Source organism: Aulonocara stuartgranti (assembly GCF_965226115.1).
Source record: "Aulonocara stuartgranti genome assembly, chromosome: 23".
Classification (NCBI taxonomy): domain Eukaryota; kingdom Metazoa; phylum Chordata; class Actinopteri; order Cichliformes; family Cichlidae; genus Aulonocara; species Aulonocara stuartgranti.
The window spans coordinates 11391163-11418558 of record NC_138958.1 but is presented as its reverse complement, the minus strand read 5'-3'; the positions used below and the strand labels follow the sequence as shown (position 1 = coordinate 11418558).

At 44.8% G+C, this 27396-nt stretch overlaps 1 protein-coding gene across 2 annotated transcripts in view; it reads left to right on the top strand.

Moving 5' to 3' along the window:
* The first annotated feature begins 3186 nt into the window (after positions 1-3186).
* sema6bb (sema domain, transmembrane domain (TM), and cytoplasmic domain, (semaphorin) 6Bb) overlaps positions 3187-27396 on the top strand; it is a 136557-nt gene continuing 112347 nt past the window's right edge. The window contains exon 1 of one of the 2 annotated variants that reach the window (XM_082523143.1): positions 3187-4486. The gene's annotated coding sequence lies outside the window, so the exon portion shown is untranslated. Of the gene's footprint in view, positions 4487-15390; positions 15411-27396 lie in introns of those variants that run through there. The other variant, XM_082523147.1, reaches the window with a different exon arrangement.

Sequence of the window (27396 nt, the reverse complement as noted above, 5' to 3'; positions counted from 1 at the left end):
TTGGCAGAAAGCAAAGTGAATGTTACATTTTGTTTGTTTAAAGACACCATTGTTGCTATTTATTTGAAATGTTTTGTTAACTTTTCCTTAATTTTATATATGTTTGCACATTTCATTTCTTGTTAAATGCTATCTCTATTGTATTGATTGTACGACCTCTACAACTTTATTTTGCAATTTTTTTTTTATTAAAAGGTCTTCAAATGAATAAATTTGTGTTTTTCATTTATATACATAAATTAGTAAATGTGAAATTGCTATACAAGTCAAATAATGGGGGAGAAAATCATTAATCGAATCGAATCGAAATCGAATCGGATTGAAAAATGAATCGTTAGATTAATCGATGCATCGAAAAATTAATCGCTAGATTCATCGATTAGGAAAATAATCGTTTTGCCCAGCCCTAATCACATGAGCCCTGCATGTAATCTGTGCGTCTTTGTTCGCAACTGTGTGAACCGTGTGACTACTTTGGTAAGACAGAAAATGGTCACCCTGGAGAATGAGGCTTCTTTCTTTTGCATTCACATTTCTGCTGAAAAAGAACTTAGCAGTCAAAAGCTCTCCCTGTGAAGAGTTCATCTAACTCTGGCATCAGCATATCCCCTCTTAGCTGCTTCTAACGTGCACACAGAAACACCCAAGGGGGAGGACTGTGCTGCCCTTCCCCTTTTCCCCATGTTGAAAGATTAAAAAGTGCATTCCCCATCAAAGGCTGTATTTTTTCTCCTCCTCTTTTTTTTTTTTTTTTGCAAAGCTTTCTGGCTTTCTCATGGCAGCTCTTCTTCTTTTTATCACGCTCAGGTCTACTGCCTTCCTGCTCTGACACACCAAGTGGGATGAAAGGAAGAGGATGAACAAAACGAATATTTATTTATTTATTTATTGTCGGCACACAAACTTTGACAGGAGATGAAACGGTATGAGTTCTTTTGTTGAACATGGCTCAAAGTTTCTGTGTCCTGAATCATTTCTATGCAAAGTAGCTGGAAACAGAATAATAGGGCTAATCTGGGGATTTAAAAACAACAACAACAACAAAAAAAATAGGTTTTGGAGAGCTTTTTAATATTAGAGTAGTAGAACACCACTGCCAGCAGTAGTAAGAGGAAGTTTGTGAACGAGAGACATCATTAGATTTTCACGTTTCCCGTAGGTTAGGAGATGTTATGTTTGAAGGAGCCAGTGTTACCTATCCTTGAGCGACAAAGAAAGTATGTAGACCTAATGTTCGTGGTCTCCACAGTCTCCTGAAGAACAAGAGTGCTTTGAAAAAGGATGATCAAAATCTGATGAGACTTCTTTGTGATCATAATTCCATCAAGTTTAAGAAGATCACCAAGATCCCCGGGCCACGACAGAGCCACCTGCTGTGTGCTGTACCTCTGATGACGCTTCAATGAACAGTAGGTGGATCAGCTGAAGGTCCAGATGCGTCTCTCGGGTACTGTGTCAGGTCTTACAATTTAAAACTGGTTCTTTGCTAAGTTGTCTGTTTCGTGTAGACACGTATCAGAGTGCAGTGCATAATCTTTGAAAGACTTTAGAAAGCCTGGAGAACTATTGCTCAAGACAACTTTAAAAGATGACAAGAAAGTCTGACATCTTGGAAGCCAGATATAAAAAAAAACCCAGTTCAGTTTAATGTGGTCTGGGTTGTGCTGATACCAAGTAGCTTATGAAGGTTAATACAAGCAGTAGTTAGAACCAATGAATGTTATTCTGACATTTTATTGACTCGATGACTCTTCTTGTGTTAATATTTATTAAATCTGATTTTGCTGTATCTTCAGTATTTAAGTAAAAGCTGTCCAACTGTGATGTGGGTGGAGAATCAGGGTCACACACGTGCATATCCACACATGTACTGCATGCACTCTGGGGAGTGTACACAAGGACACGGGCATTTTAAATCCTTGTGGAATGAAGGTTTTTCCTCTATTTGACTCTGTGAAGTCACTTGGCCACTCATCTCAGGTACTCAAATTGCTGCACTGACTGCATGTTGTTAGTTCAGGTCCTTATAGACACATGAGACATGCAGGCTTGCAGGAGACAGGATGGAAGAAAAAATTGGAGAGATTGAGGAGAACTCATCATTATTCCAGTGTTGGAAACCGTGTCTGCCTGAGTAATGATACCGCTGTCGAAGAGGTGTCCTCTGTTGTAACCGCAGTCAACCTGTACAAAGACATTCAGCAACTCTCTTGTGGAGAACACAAACAAGTTTCAAGTTTTAATTGCAGAAGCTACAAAGTCACAGACGGCACGGGATGATAAAGTAAGCAGGATAAATAATGTTAATAAGTATTACAGTGCAGAGGCAAGCAAATTCTGGCTGTGCAAATGAAGATAAGAAAAAACAAAAAACCAAACAAGCAAAGCAAAGTCCTACTGTGAAAGTCACAGAACGCAAGTGGATTTAGAAAAGGGATAAATTCATGTTGCAGCAACATCTGCCGCTAAAAAACTAGTATTGCTTACATAAAGTAACAGAGATGATGAAATCTTTATTACAGTTTATCTTAATCTGAATGGCTATTTGACTATCTCCCTCATAGGAGAGGCTCTGCTGTGTGATCAGCAGCTTGTATGAAGGCTGTCAGAGCACTTGCAGTAGATTTATTAAGATGCTAAAGAGAGTGAGCTACACACATGAGCCTTCGAGCCTGCGAAAGTCATTATTTCAGCAATTAATTATTCATGAATGAAAGCTTAAAAGTAGCTTTGGCTCCAAGCAATTTCACTGAAAGGTCCAGTAGGTTTAAACTCCTTTAACTTAACACAGCAACAGCACTGCCGGCTCTCACCGCTCCCTTTCAAAGTCCTGCTTGTTTATATCAGTGTCACTTGAACAAACACAACTGGTTACACATTCATTTCAAACACAAACCCCAAATTGTGCTGAGGAACAATTAGATTTGACTGGAGGCTTATTGAGATTTAATGAGACGGAATTATTCCTCTATTGTGTTAATTTAGGCTCAGTGAGAAGATGCAAATACAGAAAGAGCTTAAACTCAGCATGGAAACTGCTCAAAGTTGCTGAATGCTTTTCTGGAATTACAGTGAGCAGCACTTTTAGGAACTGTTATTAAAATTGTTTCCACTTGAAAAAGTTTTTTTTTTTTTAAATAGAAAACAACTTTCTTTTCATAGGGGATGATTTCATTTTTGCATTTTAATGTCTTTCAGCTGTTTGTTTCGAGGTTTAAATGTGGTGAATTTCGCGCATGTTGGGAATAGATGACACTGGGACACTGTGTGATCAACATGCATCCTCGGGTAGGCTATTTGGATCCGCTTTATTGCTCCCTGGAAGCCTATTTCAGGTACTTTCCACACTGCTCCACAGAGAGGAGAGCAATAAATGCTCATCTTTATCAGGAAACGGCTTTGAATCGGCCTCGTTGTTTCATCTTAACGTCAGCACAGTAAGCGGAACCGTGAGGAACTTCTCCAAACCTTCTGTTGTTTGTGTTTCAGAATAAAGGTCTCTTGGAGTAAAGAACGGCGGGCTCTGTCAGGTGCGTGCCTCAGGTTGAGTTTGAACTCGTGCCTAGCGCCACTAATCAGTCATCACTTTGCCACCGTGAAACTGAGTTAACACTGAGCTGACTGTAGGAGCGCGCATGCCCCAAACAGCTGCCTGACTTCGGAGGCTTTGGGCTTGCCTCACCGTTTAAGCCCAATTAGTCATTAATCAATTCCATTCCACTCGCTGCATGATTCTGCTTCAGGTTTTGGCTCTAACAGGCTCAGTGCCGGAGATGCTGTAGCTCACACTGCCGCTAGAAGAAACGCCGAGGTCTTCCGACTCCACCGGAGCTCCAGAGTGCCGCTCACGGAGCGGAACTGTTCGCGATCAGCGGATGAATGGGACTTTGCGCTGGACCCCGAGCCCGGCTTTGCGCGAAGGTGTGGCGCACAGGCGGTGAGGAAAAGTCCTTTCTTTCTCTGAGAGGCGCGGAGGAGAGCGCACTGCTGTGAGGACGCGAGGCTGAGAGCGGCAGATGTCAGTCCCAAACGCCGCAGCTGCTGTGCCACTGTGCCGGACGCCCGTTGTCGCTTTCTCCTGTTCGTCACCCACTGCTCCCAGCGCGTCCACGTCCCTCGGGGGGAGATTTCGGACGGCTGTGAGGGAGTGCTGCTGCAGACACTAACGGGGAATGCCATGTGTCGCCGCGCGACATAGGAGCTCTTTGTGGGCTGTTCTGCACCGTGGACAGGTGGTGCCCCGTGTGTGTGTGTCCGTGTGTGCGCTCACACTAGCAGGGGGTTCGGACAGTTGTCTGGGGGATGTCAGGCCAGCGTACGAGATCAGCGTTTGCCAGAGACAGGTGCGGCAGGGAGGAGTAGTTTCCAAAGCCCTCCACCGGATCTGGTAACGCAGTAACGAGCTCGCTCTCGGATATTTTGTACCCAGTGAGGAGACACAACGGACTCGCGCTGCTTTCACTCTTCTTGTCCCTGATAGTGAGAGGTAAGTGGACCGAGCTGTCCGGTGTGGAGGTGAGGTGTGGTGCGCTTTTTGTGGCGCTTTGACGCCAAAAAGCGCTTTTCGGGGAAAAATGATTATAGGAAGAAATGTACTCATCAGAACCGAGCCGACCCACAGGACCGGGCTAACCTGGTCTCTGTGCATCAGCGCTACAGTCGCTCTCACTGTACAAATATCATACTGCGTAGCTTGCAGCTACGCACAAAACAGGCGGATTTCTGCTGCCCGCAGCCCGAAGGCGCTTCACCTTCCATCCATCGGTATGGATTTTCATCCTTAAGGTTTGACTAATTGCATCGTGATGAGGTGTCAGTGCAGCTCAGTCAAACAGGTTCTCCCGGAGGGTTCATTGTGAATTCTTGATTTATCCTCTTTGACTCTGGCGTAAGGCTCAATTACAAAACATCATTTCCAAACCCAGAGTTGCAGAACAGTGGACGCACAGTGAACCCGATTGGTCAGACGGCCCCTCTCTGTGAACTGGTTTGTTTGTGCAGTGAGTGGGATTTGTGTGATTGCATGTTATCTGCTGCTGGTCTGTTCTGAAGTCCTACCCGCTGGGCCCCTAATGTCCACCACTCCTGCCTTCAAGCTCTGTCATCTCCCCCCCCCCCCCCCCCCCTCTGCAGTAGCTGCTGTCTTTACAGTACATTGGGCTAGTTGGCTGGATAGTATCAGAATCACATTTTTGCTTTTGTGCAAGGACCACTACTTCTCAGTAGCTGGCTCCTGGTATCTTGAAGTTCTCCCATTTGGGGGCAGTGTTTTTGTTGCGGTCCCTGTTTCAAATTCAAATTGCTTTTCAGCTTCCTTTTGTCCAAAGCTGAGGTTTGTGGACTGGAAAGTGCAGTCCCCAAGGGTCGAGGCATTCCTATAATAAGCACTGGTGTAAGTGAGGGGAGAGAAGAATAAGAGAGACATCTTGAAAGAGTGAGACAGTGCCCCCGGACCAGTGTGAGGGTAGGCACAGCTAAGAGAATACCAGCACCTCCACTAACCTTTCTGTCGCTACCTTGTCAATCAGCCTTCGAGGACAAGAGCCTCTTTAATTCCTCTTCCTCGAGTCCGGGCTGTCACCCACTCTGACAGCCAGGGCTCGGGGTTGCTGCCGCAGGATCCACACAGTTCCTCTGTCCCTGCTGCTCACATCCTGCTGCACCAGTCTGTTTCAGACCTTTCTTAAGGGACATACAAGTTTGTGGCGAAAAGGACGCAGAGATGATCGTGAACTGGAAACCTTCTAATGTGTTGAGGCATCTTTGACGTGACAGAGTGGGAGCTGTCCTCTTTTTCTCAAGTGCTGACATCCCTTTTAAGGCCCATCACACAATCAGTAATTACAAGACAAATGCTATCACAGGAAATTAATAAACAGGCGGCAGAGGAAATACCGCTGTGATAGGATCTGTAATGGATACAGGTTTTATTTGTTTGGAAGCCATGGACCAAACACCCTGTGAGAGTTTAGGAGAGAAGCATTGTGACGTGTTTATGGAAAAACTGATCAAAATTTAGGTTGTTAACAGATTGAGGAATGAAAATTATTAAGAGACAGACATTAGAGCTTCCGACAGATAAGGCTAATATAACCGTAAGCATTACTGAAAAAGAAATTAGATTGAACTCGTTAACAGCTTCACAAAAGTGACTTTTGATGGGATTCATAATGAGCTACCTGAGCAAAGCTGAATCCGAGGAGTTTGTGCATGCAGTGAAGGGGGGATAAATGCTTCCTCACTCAGTATATAAATAACTAGACAGTAGGAAGCATTGCTCCTTCCAAGAGAAATGACTCAGTGGGGGACAAGATAGCACAAAAAATTATAAAAGGCAAACATAAGGAAAGCGATTGATGAAATGGTGTGCCTGATGTTGGAGCTGATGTCCTGAGCACTAAAAGTGATTAGTGGAAAAACCCCAACAGAAGAAAAAGTAATAGATCCGAGTTAGATCCAAACGTAGGAGCAGGATTTTTTTTTTTTTTGTCAATGGAGAACTCAGATAATAAGGCTAAATGAAACGAGGCAGGGGGTTAGACTGTTCCAAGGTCCCAGTGCTGATGTCAGTTTTTGGCGGCGTTTTCTCCTCGAAGCTTAACAAACCGCTCACTGGAGCTTGGCTAATCCTTGGCTAGCAGTGCCCAGTGATTTATTATAAAGTTAGCTAATTTAGGGAGATCTGCAATATCCCACCATGCACGCATGCCCTCGACAGATCCACCGCGGTCTGGAGTCGGAATCGCAATTTAGTTATGGGAATTGTTTGTGTGTGTGCAGGTCAAAGAGGGAGGCAGAATGAGAGTTTGTCTATGTCTGTCAAAGAGAACCACAAGGACCAGTGTTCTTCATATTGTGTCTGCCTTCCTGTGTATGGACTTTGTGAGGGCATGTGTGTGAGTCAGTGTGTCTGAGCCCTATACAAGTGTGATTCAGCACTGTCCAGCCTGGCTTGAATGGGTGCCCTGTTTGTGCCTCATTTCTGACACCAACAGCCGCTCTGCACCCCTTGCTTCGGGGCAAGTGTTGCACCCTGTGTGCTAAAATAACAGGTGCCTTTATGCAGTGACTTAATCCCTCTTCTGCACCTTCCTCCAGCACCCCGCCGGGGGGGTTACGTCACCTGTGAGACTGGGTCTGCTCCAGCATAGAAATCAAAAACATAGATTAGTCAGACAAAGCGTTGTTTTCCAGATTGGCTGAGGAAAATGTTACGGCATTAAGTCTTACCTCATCAAGGTTTTATTTTTACATTCATTCCATCTGACTGCAGAAAGAAATTTGTAGAAACCTGAAATCTGTGATTAGAAACTAGAATTTGAAAAGCCTTCTTAGACCTCCTTACTGCCAGGGTTTCTTCTTGTTCTTCTGCATCTATTATCTGTTCTTTAAAGGGCACAGATGATTATCCGTGTGCACCATCACGATGAGGGCTACCTGTTTTAAAAAAAACAAAACAACACCAAGCCATTTTTCTCGAATGATATTGATAACCAGTTCCAGGCATTGCCCTCTCCCAGATAGTAAAGACCTGCAGTGATACTGGGAATACTCCAGTTGGTTAGACAGTGGTGCTGTTTTCTGATGTCAGGTTTCATAAACTGAATAAATAATCCAGATCGTGTCATCAGGTTTGTTTGGGCTGTCATACATCTTCTTGGGTTTTTGCCAGCCTAGCAGAACTATTCGAAGCATCCTTCGAGGGAGCAAAGCTCTCACCACCTACATCAATCTAGTGTGAGCCTGACAGATGAAATAAGACGAAATACTATTGAGCTGCACGGTCCGGGGGGCTCATGCTAAACCCGGCACCCAGGTCTCTTTTTCTTCTTCCTTTCTCTTCAGAGTACCCCCCCCCCCCCCCCCCCATTACCTCTCGTCACCCCCCTCCTCCCCCTCTCGCTCTTAAGTCTCCTTTGGACCTTGATGTCAAGGCCTCTCAGGCAGTGTGGTCTCCGTCTGCAGGCTGTCAGGGCAGGGACACTGCCCACTGGGACCCTGAATGGGACAAATTGACCGTAACAATGTTCCCACTTAGCATGTGGAGCTGGAGAAAGAGAAGGTGAAAAGAAGGGACTGATGATTGAGGGGCAGGCCAGCAACCGGGGAGGGAGAAAGTGGGGGTGCAGGCAGGAGGTATATGAATTGAAAACTTATATTTAATCATGCTGCTCGTATTTTGAAAATCCTGTCATCTCAAATTCTCCCTCCTGCACACACACACACACACACACACACACATTGCTTTGCTTGTTGTTATTTGCCCAAGGCTACTGCTGGAGTTGCCATAGCAGCAGGATAAACACATCTGCTTGTGACCCTGCGCGCGCGCTTCTCAATGTCACACACACACACACACACACACACACACACACACACACACACACACACACCTCATTCTCAGTGCCCAGCTGCCTTTCATGGGTTGGGGGTTTGTCAAGGCTGGCAGTTTGATCTGCACTAAGGTGTTACCACTGCCTCACAAAGGGTCAAAGATCATCCAGCCCCCCCATTAAAATGCAATAAGACCCACAGCCCAATGGGACCACCACCGCCATTTAATCACACACCGCTGCTCCCTCATCATCTGCTCTCTCCCTTTTATCTTTTAATCACTTGTTTTTCCAGCCCCGTCTTCCTTTCGCTCTCATCTCCCCGTCTTCACGTCTCTTATGCATCCAGTGCAAATAAGCCGAGGCAGCCAGAGTAGATGAGTGTTCAAAGAAGTGAAGCTCGATAGAGTCAATAATAAGTGGTTTTTCAGTGTTCTTTGAAAAGTCTGCCTCGTATAGCCGCTCTCATCTGCAGCCGCGAGCCAGTTTCTCCTCAGAATTTGTAAAGTCTTAATTTCAGGATTTTTCCCGTGCCCTTTAGCTGTGACAGAATGTCCCCGAGAAGAAGTCGGAGTGGGATCGTGTTGTGTAAGCCTGAGGTTGTGCAGTATGGCAGCAACAAAGAATGCAGCAGCTATCACTACAGGCCAAGTGGCTGCTGAATGAAGATGCTTCCCATTGCAAAGCTGCCATCCCATACAGGCTTATTGTATCTCCAAAGGGAGTGTGTGTGTGTGTGTGTGTGTGTGGGTGTGTGTGTGTGTGTGTGTGTGAATAAGGTACGAGCAGCAGATTCTTTCATTATCTGCAACAGTGAGAAAGAGACACTGTCACATGTAAACTGTAAACCAAACCAGGAGCGATCCAGGACTGAAAGACGAGGCAGACAGACGCGATGAAGATGGACACCGGTGTTTGCTTCCCCGATGCAAATAAACAATTTGTGTGTGTGTGTGTGTGTGTGTGTGTGTGTGTGTGTGTGTGTGTGTGTGAGCTCAGTGTTTTCCACAGCCTTTTTGCATTCATATCTTTTGGGGACATCTAATTGACATAATGCTTTCCCTAGCCCCTTACCCTAACCATGCAAAATGAAACCCTAAACCTAACCATAACCCAATTGTAATCCTGTCACTAAAACCACACTTTGAGTCTCAAAAATGCCTTCAAACTTGTGGGGACCATGATTTTAGTTTCCATAAGTATAGTAAACTTCCAATTTTTGGTCCCCACAAAGACATGAATACACACTCTTTGGGTTACTCTCACACTCCTGACGTCTCTGTGTCAACAGAGCCTCCTTTTTTTTAGCAAGAGAAGAAACTAATGAGGGTCTCTGGTCCCAAATACAACACGACCAGCCGACTGAGACTCCCACTCAGAAACGAGCCTCCACAGGCCCAAAGCAAAGAGCACCACATTCAGTGCCAGCAGCAATGCCGCAATTATATTATTTTTCTTCTCTGATGTGATAAAAATAGCAACACTCATTTCTATAATAGCATTCACAGACACATGTTGTACACCTCCTTGGCTAGATCTCCCTTGTTAGGTTGCTATGATAACGAAGAGCATAACTAATAAGGCACAGTTTAACAACTGTGCGGTTGCAGACACGGTGAAGAGGATGCCGGTCACACACATCCTGAATCATTTCCCGCATCGGCACAGCGTGAATCTGAAAAAAGCGTGCCCTGCGGGCCGGGCTGGTATTATCCCGCTGCTGTTTTATGGCTGATTCATTTCTTTGGGGAACTTCCAGCCCAAATGACTTTATCTGGTTGTTTTATGGCTGCGGAGGAAGAGCAAAAATAAAATCAGTGTTCTCACGTCGGCATTGTCTGAGTCTGCTGCTGACAGAGTTGTTTACGGCTGTTGTTGCTGCAGCTTTTTTGTTTTGTTTTGGGTTTTTTTGCTCGTGTTGCTCCGGTCTCTCCAGCATCGCGGTTTTAAGTTTCTGACTGTACTCTTTAAAAAAACAAAAAAGTTAATGTCTCGTTGTGCTGCCAAGCTGCCACTTGTTTTGTGCTTTGAGGTAATTAACAGCTTAATGTGCTCGGTGACCTGAGGGAATCAGTCATGCTGAAAAAACAAAAAGAAAACTATGGCTCGCTGGCACCGGGCGGAGGGCAGTTGGCGAGGTGGAGGGGACGGAGCAGAGACTGTGACCTGCTGTCTCTCCTCGCTCAGTAATGGTGAAATGAAGAGAGAGTGGGGAGTGAGTGAGGCAGGGCAGGGTATGGTTTATGGATGGAGCTGCACTGCAAGGTATGTGGGGAAGCTGGGGAGGTGGAAAACAGTTGAAGGGTCTTGAGAGGAGGCTTGTTCAGCCTGTGTTGCTCTTGGAAAGTGGAGGCAAAGTGGGTCCTTCAACATACTTGCCTAAATTAATGGCTCAGAAGCACCAATTAATGTACAGCCTTGCTGTGGGTCTCTGCTGTGCTGAATCAAAGAGGTCTTGCTGTGCGGTGTGTCTGCTCGTCTCCCAACCGTCATGCATGTGTGCACGCGCTCACAAACACCCCCACGCAGTGGAGATTTTGGCCAAGGAAGTCGATCCAATGAGGGAGAGATGAGATGAAAGCTTCACACAGAGCTAACAAAGCTGAATGTCAAGGTTAAAGAACAAAAAGGATGATGATTTGGGGCTTTGTTAATAAGTGCTGAAAAGATCAAGGCAAGGTCGAGTTGGATGTCTCGGATGAGAAGAGCTGAAATAAGGAGTGGAGGCGGGATGAGGACAGAAATCGCAGAATCAGACTGGGACCCATCTGGAGGCAACAGGTCTGATGACAGCAGGCGGGTCCTCGATCCAAGCGTCCCAGCCGTGTGAGACAGCCAGGACGAGAGCCAGGGTCTCCCCTCGTCCAAGACCCCCGGAGACTCGGCCCGTCCACCGGCAATCTGTCCCCTGGTACTTAACCACTTGAGCGTGACAGAGAGGCATGTTTGTTATGATGGGTTATGGATTACAATTGTTCCAGCTGAAAGTGGATGGTTGATTACACGGTATTAGCCACCGCTGTCAGAGATGAGTGGATTCTGTGGGGATGGTAGACGGTCTGTATACCGAGGAGTTATGTGGAAAATGATTTATGGATTTAAGCTTTTTCACAGCAAATCTGTTAATGCAGTAGTCCTGGTCGGAATTCATTAACATTCATTTCGCTTGATATGAGAAGCAGTGACAATAGCAGTAACAAACCAATAAGCCACAAAAGCAAAATAATTGATATCCTACACACATAACACCTCCTTCTAAAGCCTGCGTGCTACAATGGAGCTGATGATTGGCAACGGCTCTATGCCGGGTTTCTCTGCAGTTGCTGTGCATTCAGAATACCATAGCTAGCGTGCACACAGTAGCTAGTGGGTCATTTGTATTTGCATGTAAATGTTTTTCACCCCTTGGCTTTGCTGGTGAGGCAATCAGAATGGGGCTCTGTCTGCATCACTTAGAGGGAGGCTGCAGTGACTGACTGTGACATTCAGAGCTCAGGCCAGGCTTCAGCATTTACTTTCATTTGCTTGTTCACTCAAACGTTCGTTTCTGTGGGAAGGCAAGGGCAGAAGACGAGAAGGGGTGGCTTTTAAAAAAAAATGTTGATGCAATATCCAGTCAGTAGATCCTTTAGTCCATGATCATGTTCTCATTATTCATAGCTTGATTTTTCTCTAAACCTCCAAATTGGACCGTGTCATCCTGAATCCTCCTACCTCATCATCACACTCAGGGGGGGCCTGAGCTTGGACCCTTTCTTTGTCCCGTATGGCGCCACCGAGATATACACTCGCAAGATTTCTGTCTCGGTAGGACCAACGTGACACACAACCACACACGCACACAAGCACGCACACCTCCTACATGCCGACGATGGGTACATGTGCGAATGCATGTCCGCACTACGGAGGAGTGTTTGTGCTCGACTCACGCAGCACGTCTCGGGACTTGGCAGTCCGTCAGGCATCTCTCAGCCTCTGTCATTAAATGATGCACGGCCCTGTAGGTCCTTTAGGTTTGGCTACCTTGGATTCTCGGGTTGCCGAGCGAGGCTCGCAGGCAGAAGAGACACCGACAGACGAGAACAGCGAGGAAGGAACGGATGTGTGGGTGAATGAGTTTGAGCAGGAAAGAAATGAATGGGTGAATAAATGAGTTCCCCCGCTGCTACTCATTTGTGTATTTATGCCACAAACGTGTCCAATAAACACAGTATTTAAACATGTCTGTTACAATGACCGCAACGTTCCCCGGTTCAGTTTGTTCGCTCTGCTGTATCGATTTTGCGTCTTTGTCTGAGAATGCGAGTCTGTCTCTGAAAGCCTGGGAAATGTTGCTCTATATAGACACAGAATAAACAAAGAAAACATTTACATAGTTTTCCAGTTTATGCTCATGTGTGTTTGATGTCACACTTCAAACATTTCTCTAATCCTACTGTTTGATATTTGAGCCCACATTTGTTTCTGTCTCTTCCTTTTACAATTACGTGATGTTAGTGTGGCAGAAAACATTGCATTTTTGCTGCCGTTATGCGCTCTTTCCTTATAAATGCAGTCGCAGTACTTCTTCACTAAAGCTGAAATGTTGAAGTGTTGGTTCTAATTCGATAACGTGGCCGCTGTCTTCTTGTTTAAGGCTCTGGGTGTATTGATTCTGACAAAGCTCCACTTCAGTAACTCCTAAAACAACTGCTCTTTTTGACCTCGCCTTACCTGGCAACATCATCACCATGGTGCCTTGACATCCTGTTATGTGCATCAACACGCAGCCTACTTGTTACCTGCTGTGGCTGCTCTAACCTTTTCAACAATTATCTGCTTGCTTCTTATAAATAGCCTCGCTTGTTCTGTTTCATTTCAAAACCAGCCACGCTCTCATCTGGCTTTCTGCAGCAGCAGCACAAAGAAACTTGATACCAGAGTTTAAACCGAAGCAATAAACAAGACAGAAAATGCCCGAGCTCCAGCTCTGCAGGCTTGAGATATGTCATGTAGCATGCAACATTAAGGGCGTTGCAACAGAGGAAAAGCTTCCACGTTGTTGGTGTAACAGCAAGAAAAACAGAGCAAAATGATCCGAATCATTATAAAACAGGCAGCCAGTGAGTTCCCTCCCGGATCCACCTCCTGCCTCCTCAGCATTCCTTTCATTTGTAACGCGATTTTTCTTTCTCTTCAATTTTTCTGTTATTGATGAGTCTCAGTGAGTGTGTCTTTAATTGCTCAAGCCCGAGGGTGCGAGCCGAGTGCTTAGTTACAGAAACACTGGTGAGCGCTGCTCCTGCCAAATGTTAAAGATGGCACTTATCCTTGAGTGAGGTTTTAGTTTTTATCGCTTGCCTGCCGGTCAGCACCGTTTTGAGCATTTAGTCTTTATTTTTATTTACTCTCTTTTTCTCTGGGCTTGGCTCGTGCCGCTCCACCTGGCACCGGGATCCTCTCTGCGGCCACAAAAGTGCTGTGGCTTTGAAGCTCTGCAGGGCTGAGGCCGTAATGGGAGGACGGCTCCAGGCTATAATGCCCGGATAGCTCCGGGGCTCCAGTGTTTGCTCCCTGGTTCGGATTTCTGTCCCCTTTCATGACACAAGGCTTTAAAGACATGTGGACCAATTATGGTCTGGCTTGTTATCTACTTTTCCTCATCACCTCCAAACTTGGTTTGATTCAGCTCTGACATCAAAGGTGAAGTTGACAGATGCAGCAATATGGATCGTAACAGCATAAAATGATGCCAGAGTGGTAAGTACATGACAGCGTTGTTGTTATTGTCACTCTCTGGAGCTTTATTCAAGGCAGAAATAACAACTGCTTGACACTCGGTATTTATGGCTGTCTTTTCTTTTAATTGGGTGCATTATGTTCATTTCCTTTGCAGCTTTTCAAATCTAATCAGAAGGCTAATTTACTGTCTTCCGGGCTTTAGCCAGCTGTCTCCCAGCATAGACATTTTCCCCCTTCTTCCATCTTTTCCTCTTCTGTGTGTGTCTCCATTGTTCCTTCGGCTCATTTTTGCAGTCAAAGTGAGCGTGAGTGTGTGAGAGTAGGTGGGTAGGTTAATATGATAGGGTCCCCTGCTTTGTCTGGCAATAACACAACAAGGCAAGTAAAAATGTGAAGAGAATTAGTCGTCTGACAGGTCTGAGTCGCCACACAGCTGAGAAGAGCAAGCCACTGTGAGCGCCTTAATGAATGTAATAACACTCCTCTGCTATAACGGCTCTCTATGTGGAGCGCGCGCACACACACACACACACACACACACACACACACACACACACACACACTCTTTAGGCACCTGGCCTCTTATTCATACATTAGTACGTAAACAAAATTCCCAAAAAGCAAATCGAGGAAGCCGATTACGTTCTCCGCTCTCACGTCTGCCTGTGTTTTATGATCCGTCACAGCTCAGCGTTTTCTTGCTATTGTCAAGTTCGCTCCCCGCTGCTGATAAGGAGTAATTGCAAGTGCAGCAGTTGACTTGCTTCTTCCTTGAGAGTTACCATCCAGGATGAAGCAGGCTTTGAGACACTTTTTGTCTACATCGGTATCTTTGTCGAGAGGTGGGGAGATTTCGTTTGCATCTGATAATCCCTTTTCACTCCTGAAATTAGTTTCTCTCTCTTGAGGGGAGCACGCAGAAGCAAAATTACAAATTAGCGAGGATTACAAATGTAAAAGTGTGAATCAGAGCAGATAGGGAAATGAGTTGGGTGTGTGTGTATGTGTGTTTCTCTGCGTGTATTTGTGCAAGTGGTTTCTCTGGCAACAGTCAAGGACTCTAGCTGGGATACTCACCTGATTAAAAATGAATAGATCCCTGGATGGTGGAATCAGGAGGAGGGGTGGGGGGAATGTGGAGTGGCAGCCGGAGGACTCTTTAGTCATCACACACACACACACACACACACACACACACACACACACAAGGTTGGCTCAGTGGCTCATTAATACACCTTAGCACCACCGGCTCCAGCAGGCAGCTAGCCAACTTCTGAAAAAAGCGTTGAGACGCTGCCACCGAAGGCCGCCCTTTGCTGGGTGGAGGGATAGACCGAGGCCACTGGCAGGTTTCAGGTATCACTCATTAGTACCCAGGCAGAAACTAATGAAGAGCCTGGAGAGACACAATGACACAGACAGAGAGAGAACGAGACACAGTTCCTGAAACGTCAACATGAGCGCGAGCACTCGTGCGCTCGCCGACACAACCGTTTTCACCGAGGAGTCGATATTCGGTTAGACTCGAAGGTTAAGGAGTGCCCGTGCAAGTGAACACGGTGATAAATCTCAAAGCAGAACACAGAGTCGTCGCTGTATTTTGGTGAACTAGTTCTCTTTCATCACCAAGTGCCAGGGGACGCAGACACACAGGGGAGGCTAGTAATAGAAATAACCTCAATCTTTGCTCGTAAACACATCTCGTGTTTTTAGGCGTGTCCCAGACCTCCGTCCACCTCCCTCAGCAGCCCGCATCAGTGTGATTAAGGAAACAACACTGATTTTATCACAGCACTCTCAGAGCTAAAGTACCTTTATGTATTCAGAGTACAGGTACACGGCGTTGTGATCGTCAGGCGTCTCAGCGGTCCCGTTCAGAGGTTGCTCGTTTTTAAGGCTGTACGGCCAAGGCAACCGGTTTCTCCTCCAAACCCTCCTGAGACTCTAATTCTTGTGCATCTCATTAACGTGACCGATTGTGCACTTGGAAAGAGCGGGCCATGGTTTTGGAGTAACGAGGCAAAGCGTTTGCTGGCACACGAGTGTGAAAAATCAGAATGCCCACTCACATTGAGTCATTTTTGTCTTAGATCATCCCGACGGCTGCAAGGAGCCCTTTGACATCTCATTCTGTGTCAGAAATGGATTCCCATCTTATTTAGATGGCGACTGAGCCTGTGTGGACGGATTTGTGTGTCCCTCTGCCTGCTCGTTGTTTCGGTTTCTCCGTGCTCGTGACGGTTATGGTGTCGTAGGTTTTAATGCATTAATTACCATCTTAATTAAAAGCATTCTTCATACAGAGTTCAGTGAATTTAACTGAAATAACCACAGAGACCATCCACAAAACCCTATGTGAGATCATGTACATATTCTGTACACAGATACTCAGATTCAGAGATTTTTGGGAGGACAAGCAGAGTTGTCCTAGTAGCAGGCTGTTTTTATTGTCTATGTTTGTGAGATGGGTCAAAAGAATAAAATACCCCACACAGTCCAAAAAGGGGAAAAAAGAGAAAACGCCATATTTATAAGTAGAAAATGACTTTCTTGGTGTTGTGAATCCACTAAGTGGTGTCCCTGAATGGGTGAAAAAAGCAATAAGATTTAACGTATACGGCATTTTTGTTATAATTAGATGTGCTGAGACTGTTTAAAATGCAGGCAGGCTTCAGAGGGAAGGAAAGCACAAACCCTCAGAGCCATCGCTGCTGTTTCATTACAGCTGGAACACAACATACTGCGAAGAGGAAACGAAGACTGAAATTCTCACCCTGACCAGTGTTTTATCCACAAATATATAGTTTCAACTGTTATTTATCTTTTATGTAAACTACTGCAAATTCCTACTATTACTGTACTCTTAACATAGAACAGAGATCCTATCATTCGAGGGCCGGCTTTATTTATAGAGCAGGGGACAAATTTAGGAGCAAGAGTCAAGTTTATTCTTTAAATGTCAGAACCCCCCCTCCGCTAACCCACCTGAAATGTTACAGCCAAGGAAAGACAAAGAAAGCTGCATTAGAGAGACTTGGTGTTTGTATTAAACAGCATCAGCAGTTAAATCATTCCCTGAAGGGGGTGAGTGAAACTAGCCAGAGTGTCAGCCTTCAAAAATCTGTTATTCCAGGAGAATTGAGAGAATGGGCCAGGATCTCCTGCTAATGTAATGATGTGTGTCAGAATGTGAAATTCAGCCTGGCACTTTAACTGGGCAGTAATAGAGTTTCTGCCTAAAACGGGTCGTGCCTTTTGTGAGAGGCCTCGATAATATCAGATCAGGCTTAAGGCTCCAACCCTCTCATGGACAACCCATTGAAATCAGGGCATAATTATATGGCCTCTGCACAACCTCCACCTACACACGGCTGCAAAAAGACCGGACCTCAGGAAGCTTAAATTGATAAAAACGTTATAATTAGATGACGAGTTGCATAAGCTGCTTTTATAATGGGATATTCTTACAAACGGCACACAGACTCGATTATACTGTAAGAATTAAGATCAGCGACAAGCAGCAACTAAACCCTTAGTTAACTAGAATTCATAATTTAAATTTTCTGAATGTTTTTAATATGTTTATGGTGGAAATACTAAAAAATCATTTCAGTTGAGTTTCTATGATGTCTTTTAGCTGGTTGTGCCAGTGCCTCACCCACCCCTCGCGCTCCTCTCAGCACATTTATGGTCCTGGATTGCTGTTTGCTTGTGTGGCTCTCCAGCCGTATTATGGGAATTCAACCAGTGCACAGAAGCTATAAAGTCACACTTAGTCTGAGTACTCAAAAACGCCAGCAGCATGCTGCCTGTCGAATGAAAGAAGCACAGACAATGGCTGCATGAGACAGCGTTCATTGTCTTTAACACTCGGTTTCTCATCAAACGCTGAGCTGACATCGCCTCAAAGAAGAGCAAAAGTGGCCCGCGTGATTGGTTGTTACGTATAATTTCAACCCACCCCCCAAGTGCCAGCAGTCGGTGGCAACATGTAGCTGTGCATCGGCTCCGAGTAGAAGTAACAATGCAGTACCATGCTGAGCCAAAACCAGCAGTACCACTGGATGTGGAAAATTTTAACTAAGCTGTTGTTTGGTTCATGTCGGGAGGATGTGAGTCATCCCAGGTCTGATACACCAGTCCTCCGGTTTCAGTGTGTTTTGTCTCCATCCTGCACGACTGACCTGACAGTGTGACAGGAGGTGATGGCTTCACTGTTCCACTGAAAGTACAGGCTCAGTGTCAGTGAATGTGCCCTCACTTATGACTGTGGGAGTTCAACTGGAAGAAGACCAGTAAAGCCAGAGAAGCCTTGTTCCTCTCCAGAGCGATCTTTGTGCAAATCTGAAGACCAGGAGAAGCAAAACACTTGGTTTTGTCTCTCAGTGTGTGCACTGTGTATGAGCTGGAGTGTCTAACTGACCTGGAACCCTCTCCTCTCCTCCCTCTCCTCTCCCACAATTCCTTCTTGTTCTCTCTGTGGGCGTTAGCTGGGGTACAAAAAAGGAGAAGGGCCTGGGCCACTTCCAAAATGATTTCCATTGCTGCATAAGTGCGTTTGGAAGAATGCAGCTTGGTGCATGCCAGGAAAAGAAAGAAATAAATGACCCTAGAGCGAGAGCTCGAAGTGGGCCAATCGAAGTTTGGTCAGAGGAAGAGCGTGGCTGCCTCTTGCCAAGGCCCAGCAGGGCAAATTGAAGAATTTGAAGCAGTGGAGAACAGCATGATGTAGTGAAGGAGAAAAGCCCGAGTAAGTGGGAAAGATTGCTGGAGTTTAGAAGAAGGCCAAGCCCAGTTACAGTAGAGCTTTGAGTAGCAGGCCACGAAATTAGCACAGAGGAGAGGAGAAAGAAGATAAAGGCGCCAAAATGCAGATATTCAGCAGAACTAAAGGAAGCAACATCAATGTGTGTGAGGGACGGAGAGAACAGGAGCTAAGGGGAAAGCCACGTCCCCCCTTTGTATGTTTGTAATCGTTTCAGCCTGTGCATGTTCTCGTTCCCCTGTTGCTTCTGCAATTATCATCACAAGACCAGGGGCGCTTTCCCTGAAGTTAGAGTGTCTGAGACACTTGGGTGGCTTGATAGAGTTTGACACCTAGCGGCGACAGGGCCTAGAGACACCACTTAGTTAATTAACCAAGAAGACTGAGAGTGATTCTCTGGGCTGATAAACAGGAATTAGGTGAACGTGTTCTCCCCCCCATGGGAGAAACTCTGGAGAGAAAAATCCTGCAGGTAGTTTCAGGCTGTTTGCTTTTCTCCCAGCAACAAAGGCTGGGAATCTTATCGACACTGAAAGGCGGGAGGGAAATTTTTATGGAAAGATGAGAAGTCTACCTTATCAAGAGCCGATTCTTTGACTTCATGTTTCTGCATATTTTCTGTCATTTGTGGGGATTTCGTCGCCACGCTTTGCATTTATAGACACTCCCTGTGGCTTTGGGCTGTTGTAGTCGCTCCTCCGCAATGCAATTCCTGAGAGAAATATACACACTGGTGTTTAGGTGCATGTCTCCCTGCCTGTGAGGCTGTTTTTATGCAACAAGGCGGCTGACGAGCGCAGCAAATAGACGACACAGGAGCTTGAGCAGACAAAGCGTGCTGGGTTCTCATAAACCGATGGTGGAAACGATTAACATCCACACCTTCCCCAAACGAACCCCAACTGCTTCCCCACCGCCTCATTTATTCTCGCTTTCAGTCTGCGGGCCTCATTTTCACTCGGGAAGGAAGGCGGTGCGTAATTGTTTTAAAAGCAACACTTTGTCTCAATCTTTTTAACATTTTTTTCCCATCATAATTAGTATCTTAATTTTTCATGGCAATTTTCTCAAATTCATGTCTCCTCCTTTTGCCATTCTACCTTGTGTGTTTTATCCGCCCCACTGTCTGCCTGTCTTGTCTCTTTTTTTACAGCTGTATTTTCTGAGCAATGTCCTGTGGTTTTGGGGAGACAGATAATGCCATGTGGGGGGAGGTTAGTGCTGTGTCACTGCTGACTCCAGCACACACGCTGCAGACTGTGCAGACATCCCGTGACCTCTTATCCCTTCACGGCTGCACACAATTGGCCTTCCTGGTGCCATACATCGCCGACTCCCCGTGCCCTGACATTTTAGCTTTGCCCTCCTATTTGCCCCGTCTCTTCTCATCCATCCGTTTCTGCTGCAGTGCCTCTTTCACATAGTTAGCTTGTGCTTAGCTTTAAGCCTATGCGCTTCCACCCCTTTTTAATCACTTCCTGTGCACTTTGCATTGTTCTCCATATTTTTCCCCCTTATTTAACTTATTCACTCGCCCACGCTCGGTGCGTTTTTGCCACCACGGCTCAATTGCGTCTTAAATCATGAGATTTTCACCTCGTGCTTGCCTGACTGCCGTATATGTCTGCTGATCTAAACATTTTCCTTTATTAGACAGGGTGTTGTTAGGTTAGCTGTGCAAATTGGCCTTATAGAAAAGGAGGCTGTATTGTTCATTAAGCTGCCATGTCAGTAATAGCTACCTGGCGCTGGCTTTTGTTCCCCTCAGAAGTAATTGCTACCAAGGAGATTAAGCAATGATATTACAAGGGTGAGGGCATGGGCGTGTCATCCATCAGCCATCTCTGAGTGCGTCAATAGAATAAAATGGATCTGCTGTAAAGCATAATGTGGCATTTTCTGAAGCGTCAGTGTTGCTTGCAGGTAAAGTGAAACAGATCAGGTTTCAGGTTTTTGAATTTGACTGTTAAAGATGTGATTACTGGGGTTTCCATGCTTTCCTCGACTCTGTACTGATTTTGTCTCATTCCACATATAAAAGGGGTTTTTTCCTTCCCACTGTCGCCAAATAAGTGGGGTCTTTACCTTACAACATAAAGCAGTTTGAGGTGACTGTTGCTGGGATTTGGTGCTATATAAATACCAGCGAGTGAATTGGAGTGAAAACCTTTTAATCCTGGGAAACTTTTGGGGAAAAAAAAGAAAGAAATGCTGTGACTTTATTTTTGCTTTCACAACAAGGTCAGCTTTGAAGAAGGAAAAATTTAGATTTCACTGCAAACACAAATGTGCAAAGAAACACAACCACCACCCACAGCGCCTAGACTCGGCTTTCTCCTCACACACAGCTTCCTCCTTCACTCCGCCTTTAGCTTTTCTCGCTGTCAGTTGTATATTAAAGTGGCATAAAACAGAGCACAAAGCAGGTCCCGAGTGCCCGGGTGCTTGAATAGCTTGATTTTAATTCTCAGGGAGACATAGTGTCTTGGCCTGCCAAGTGCAGACAGATCACAGCCTGGCCCCACCTCTTTAAAGCAGTCTACTGTACACAGTGTCCACTGATAATGACATATACTCTGCATCCAACAGATTCAAGTCTTTTCACTTCTCCTCCGTCGCTCTGAGCCGACTCGCTTTAGAGCCCGGCTCTGAAAAACGCATTTAGAAATGTGCCGTGCCTCTCGCTCTTTCTGACACAAAAACACACGAAACCAAAACGTGACATATCTGCGTACCGCAGCGAGGCTTCGGTTAATTATCACTACACTCTGAGGTGAAAAGAAAAGGGACAGACAAAGATGCCGTGTGACTATTTGCCCCTCTGCCGATCTCATTTAACTCTGCGTCGCCTCACGAACGCGTCAGAGCATCTGCTGATGGCACCCTGCCCTCTCCGTGGGAGATGAGAGCGGCTGGCAGAGGGTGCTTCACTGCAGGGCTCCTTTTCTATTCGCTGGGCATCTATCACATCCCCACTTAAGTCCCAGTGCAATTTACAGTTGAAATGCAAACACTCCAGCTGTGGGGAGTTTGACAGGATGTGAGTGCTTTTAAATACGGCCCCTTTTCTTTATTAAACACCACTCAGGTGAGACAAAGACATAAACAGCCGCTCACAGAGCTGGAATAAGTTCACTTTCGAGTGTTTTTATTATGTGAATTTCCTGCACTAGTTTGGCTTATTCGTGGCTCAGCAACTTAAGCCTCCATTAGCCACCCAGCTAGTTACTGAAAGCAGGCCATTATCTGGGAAGAGCCGCTAACAATAGATGATTTCTTGCAGCACATATTTACAGTCTAACTCTGTAATTGATTTTTATGTAGGCAGTTATGTTGACTCTTCCTGATTGAGTTACAGTAATTAGACTGGCATGCGATTAGGAATTTGCATCACATTTAACTCTGACAATTAGGAGGTCTCCGCACGCAAAACAGATGTCTAGGAATCAAACGCCGGCTTTGCTGCTGGCCATCGGCCATCCTAATTGACCTATCAGAAGGCACCTTGGGTCCAAACCCCACTTAACTTAGTGGATGCTGCAGAAAGGAAAGTTTATTTGTTTGTCCATGACGCCGTCTTCTCGTGGCGATAAAGCAGGATTGCAGAGCTGATGCTGCTCTGTGGGCTTTCAAAACGGGGGTAATTTTGTTTGGCGGTCCAACGAGGTTCAGAGGTGTGGGGAGAGAAACTTTACTGCACTGCCAAAGGACAGGGAACCGCTGTTGCGCAAAGTTCCCTAACGTGTGTTTTGTTTGGCCGCACAGCCCAACAGTACATATGACTCCCATTTGTCCTGTTAACTTAACCTCCCTACTCCTCTCCCTCTCTCCTGTACAAAGTTAGTACAATTCCCCGAGGGCAGAATCATTTCTCATTAAAGAAACCAAATCAGCCTCAAACTGCCAGGGGTTCGACAGTGAGCACATACTACCGAGGCACAGGATAACCCACCTTTTCCCAGACTTCCTCTACAACAACAGTTCTTCCCGAGTGAGGTTGTGAATGAAACTCCGAGGATTTTCCTGTTGCTCTTGTCTCTGCTGGGAAAAACAATCTTCTCGGGATGTTTGCAAACCCAGAAACATCCAGGCGTCTCTGAGGAGCATTTAATTTAGCCGTGTGTCAGGCTGTAAGACCGGGGAGACCTCAGTCCCTCCCCTCTTCGTCTACCGTGACCCTCGCTCAAGATGGCCTGATGGCTCCTCTTAGCGCCGCAGGTTTGAGGTGGGAGGGGCCGTCCGACTGTCATTCCAATTTAATATTGGATAAGCAGAGGTCAAAGGTCATGTTTACACAGCAGCTCTTACATTTCCCACACGTCATGTCACAAGTGAGATATATGGGAGGCTGCGTAGGAGAAAGGGAAGCTCAGCTCGAGGCGTCACGTCCACTTCCACCCTTCTCGATTGCTGTCGCTTAGCCCTGAACCCCCTCCCCCCATCTGCCCGTCTCTCTGCATCTCACTTAAATTACGCGAACGTGCAGCGACGGGTCTCACCTGCAGCGCGACATCTAAAATTCCAAATCCATAAGCTAACTTTAATATTAGCATTTAAATCGAGCGAGTCACTGCAAACACTTTTTCCCCCTTTGGCATTCCCAGCGGCTTTTCCAGGCCACGGGGGAAGCACGATAGCCAACACTGTCTGTTCTGTGATATGATACAGAGCTGTCATGATTGATTCCCATGCTGCCATGACTCTGAACCTAAATTAAGCAGGATCTGTATCCATTCTGAACCTCTGTCAATCCTTCACCCCCCCTTTTCTTCGCTCCTTCTCTCCCACCGTCGGTGCTGTTTGCCATCGTCTGTGGTCTGCTGGTGGTGTTTTGGACTTTTAACTGAGTCTGAGATGAATGCTAAAAATGTGCAGGCGGTTGCAGACCCATGCTCAACAGCGGTTTTGAGGAGTCAAAGTCAAGGGAGAAACTTTTTGCTGAGAAAAGTTTTTTTTGAAATCCTGAAGATTACAGAGAATATATCTATGATTCTTTTTTTTTTTACCCTTTAATCCCTCTTTCAGGTTAAGAAGGGGAAGCCCTTTATCTTTCCGTGTGTGGAGGAGAGAGAAGGACAGAATAAATTGAAGGGAATGCTGGAGGTGATGGCGGAGACGATTGGCCAAAGTGGTCTGTGTGAGTCACACAGATCAAGGTCACATCACTGACTCGCCCGGGCTTTTGTGGGTGACCGCCGCTTCATTAACTCCATGATTCTCTTGCAGACCTCCATCTTTCTGTGTGCGTGCGTGTGCAGCGTGTTTGTGATTCTGTTTGTGCTTTCTTTGCATGCGTGTCAAGAGTCTGATAGAAGGTTGTTGATAATGAGAGAGACAGCATCAGGACAGATGTAAGAGGAGAGCAAAGTGAGCGAGGAAAAGTAGTTTTTGCTCTCAGCTGCTTGACGCAGACCCCCTCCTCCCTCCCAATATCCTATTCCCTTCGTCCAAACTGAAGAGAAGGGCTGCAGGCGGAATAAGCAGACAGGCCTTTGATCTCCAAGATGATGGTTACCAAAACCTCTCTTCCCTCCTCTCTCTCTCTCTCTACAGCCACACCACGTCCTCCACAGATATGTGCCTAATCACAGTCTAGCCAAGCAATGATGCACCCACCACCTCTCTTTTCTTCGGCCTGTCTTTCTGTCCGCGCGTCGGTCTTTCCCCTGACCGTTTATCCGACGCCGCTCCATTTCCTCACGTCGCCTCCCTCCGTCTCGTCTCCCTCACGCAGTGAATGCGATTGGAGTAAACACAAGTTGTCACCGGTGCAGCCGGAGAAATCGCGCATCCCGTCGGCTCGCTCAGAAGCCAGTGTTGAGCGTGAGGAGCGGCTGGCAGGCAGGTGGAATCGTGGGTAATAAACAAGGAGGGTTTGGCTTTCTTTGAAAAAGAAGAGTTTCATACCTGCTTGAACTTGAAATCGTTTTAGGCTGTAAAAAATTTCGCAAAATATCCCTTTTATTTGTTCAGTCAGTCTGCAGAGCATGAGACTGTCTCTCAAAGTCACGCATCATTTTGTCCCTGATTTATAGAAATCATCCCGGACTTACTTTCAGTGGAACAAATCGGAGGTTTAAGCCCAAGAATCACATTAAAGACGCATTAAAGACAGAAACTGTCCTAATTCCCTTATTTTATTTAAATTCATTTCTCAACAAACTCTGTCCGGTCTGAGGCCGCCTGTTAGCACGTCATATTTAAAACAGTGAGTGAGCAAGCATTTGGATTGTTCTGCTCTCGGTAAAAACAAACTGTCATTATTTAAGATTACAGGAGGCTGGAGGCTATTTCTGAAATAATTCATTTCATTCATTTTTCATTTATTTATTCATTTTCAGGCACAACAAATACCTATATTGAACATAAAATACACAAAACAAAAAACAAAAATTGCCTGAAAAAGGAGTGGGACGAAGAAAACTTATTAAATCCCACCCCTATACTCACTCATCAACAAAAAAAACAATAAACTTCCCGCAGCTACGCCCATCATTGCATACAGACCCATCAACAGCTCCGGGCACATACAAGCATCTAAGCGGCAGCTCGCAACCAACAATTAGAGCCTTCATAACTGAATACAGAATATATAAATTATAAATTGCATTACCACAGGTAACAGGCAGTAATAACTACAAGTAACAAACACACATACATATACATACATATATATCTACACACACAAGTACATATATGTACATACATACGCACACTTTATTTATTTTTTTTTATTTTGGAATCCATACCAGCAATGGTAAGAGGACAGACATTACAGAGCACACTAAAACCCATCATTGAGTATACTGTGACCAGACCAACTGTTTGTAGAGAAATTTAAATCTATGAATATTTTTGCATTGTTTCAATTGTAAACTCAGACTGTTCCAGATTTTCACACCACATACAGACACGCAAAAGCCTTTACGGGTTGTTCGAGTTCTGGGTAATTTGAATTCTCCAAAGCCTCTCACATTATAAACCTTTTCTCGAATTTCAAATCTAGTTTGTAAATTTGCCGGTAAAAGTTTAGTAAAAGCTTTATAAAAAATTATGGATGTATTGTAATTAACCAGATCCTGGAATTTAAGTAACTTTGCCTGAAGAAAGAATTTGTGAGTATGATCTAGATAACCAGCCTTGTGAATAATACGCAGTGCTCGTTTCTGTACTGTGACTAATGGATTAGTTGTATTTTTATATGTATTTCCCCACACTTCCACACAATATGTAAGATATGGAAGAACCAGGGTACAGTACAGAGTACGAAGTGCATCTTTATCAAGGAATTGTTTCACTTTGTTCAAAACTGCGAGGCTTCTAGAAATTTTGGTTTTTATGTGTCTGACGTGGGGTTTCCATGAAATTTTGTTATCAATTATAACTCCCAAAAATTTGTTTTCACTCACATTATCAATTGGTACACCTTCAATGATAATTGGTAATTCTATATTATATTTTAAATTACCAAAAAACATTGCTTTAGTTTTATTTATATTTAATGATAATTTATTTATGTCCATCCATTTTTTTATTAATTTTAGCTCCCTGTTTACAGTCATTACAAGATCAGTATAATCATCGCTACTGAAAAATATGTTGGTGTCATCTGCGAACAGTATGAGTTTAAGTACTTGAGAAACATCAAAAATATCATTTATGTATACATTGAAAAGTTTTGGTCCCAACACTGACCCTTGGGGAACACCACATGTAATACCAAGTTTCTCTGAATGGTAATGCCCTATGCTAACATATTGTTCCCGACCCGTTAGGTAACTTTTTAACCAGTTACCAGCTTTCCCTCGAATACCATATCTTTCCAATTTATCCAGTAAAATTGAGTGATTGATTGTGTCGAAGGCCTTTTTGAGATCAACAAAAATACCAACTGCATATTTATTTTTATCCAGTGTATCAGTAATTTCTTCTACTGCCTCAATTATCGCCATTGAAGTGGTTCTTTGCGTTCTGAAACCATACTGACCAACATTTATTATTTGATGTTTTTCAAGGAATTTTTCTAATCTTGAATTAAAAAGTTTTTCTAGAACTTTTGAGAATTGAGGCAGTAGAGAAATAGGCCTATAATTGGTAAAACTGTGTTTGTCATTACTTTTATATAGTGGTATTACTTTCGCAATTTTCATTTTTTTTGGAAAACAACCGGACTGAAATGATAAATTACAGATATATGTTAAGGGACTAGCAATATTCAGAATAACCTGTTTAACTACAGACATATTTATGTCATGATAATCCATTGAAGACTTACTTTTACATTCTAATGTGATATTTATTACTTCTTGCTCATTTGTAGCTGAGAGGAACAGTGAAAAGGGATTTGATTTTATATTACTGATATTTTCATTTTTATGACACGGGATGTCCGCTGCTAGTTCAGGGCCAACATTTATGAAGAATTTATTGAACCCATCGACAATATTACTCATGTTGTGATTTTCACCATTTGCATCAGTAAAATATTCAGGATATGATGTTCCAGAAGATCCTTGTTTAATTAAGTTGTTTAACACATCCCAAGTTCCTTTTATATTGTTTTTATTTTCATATAAT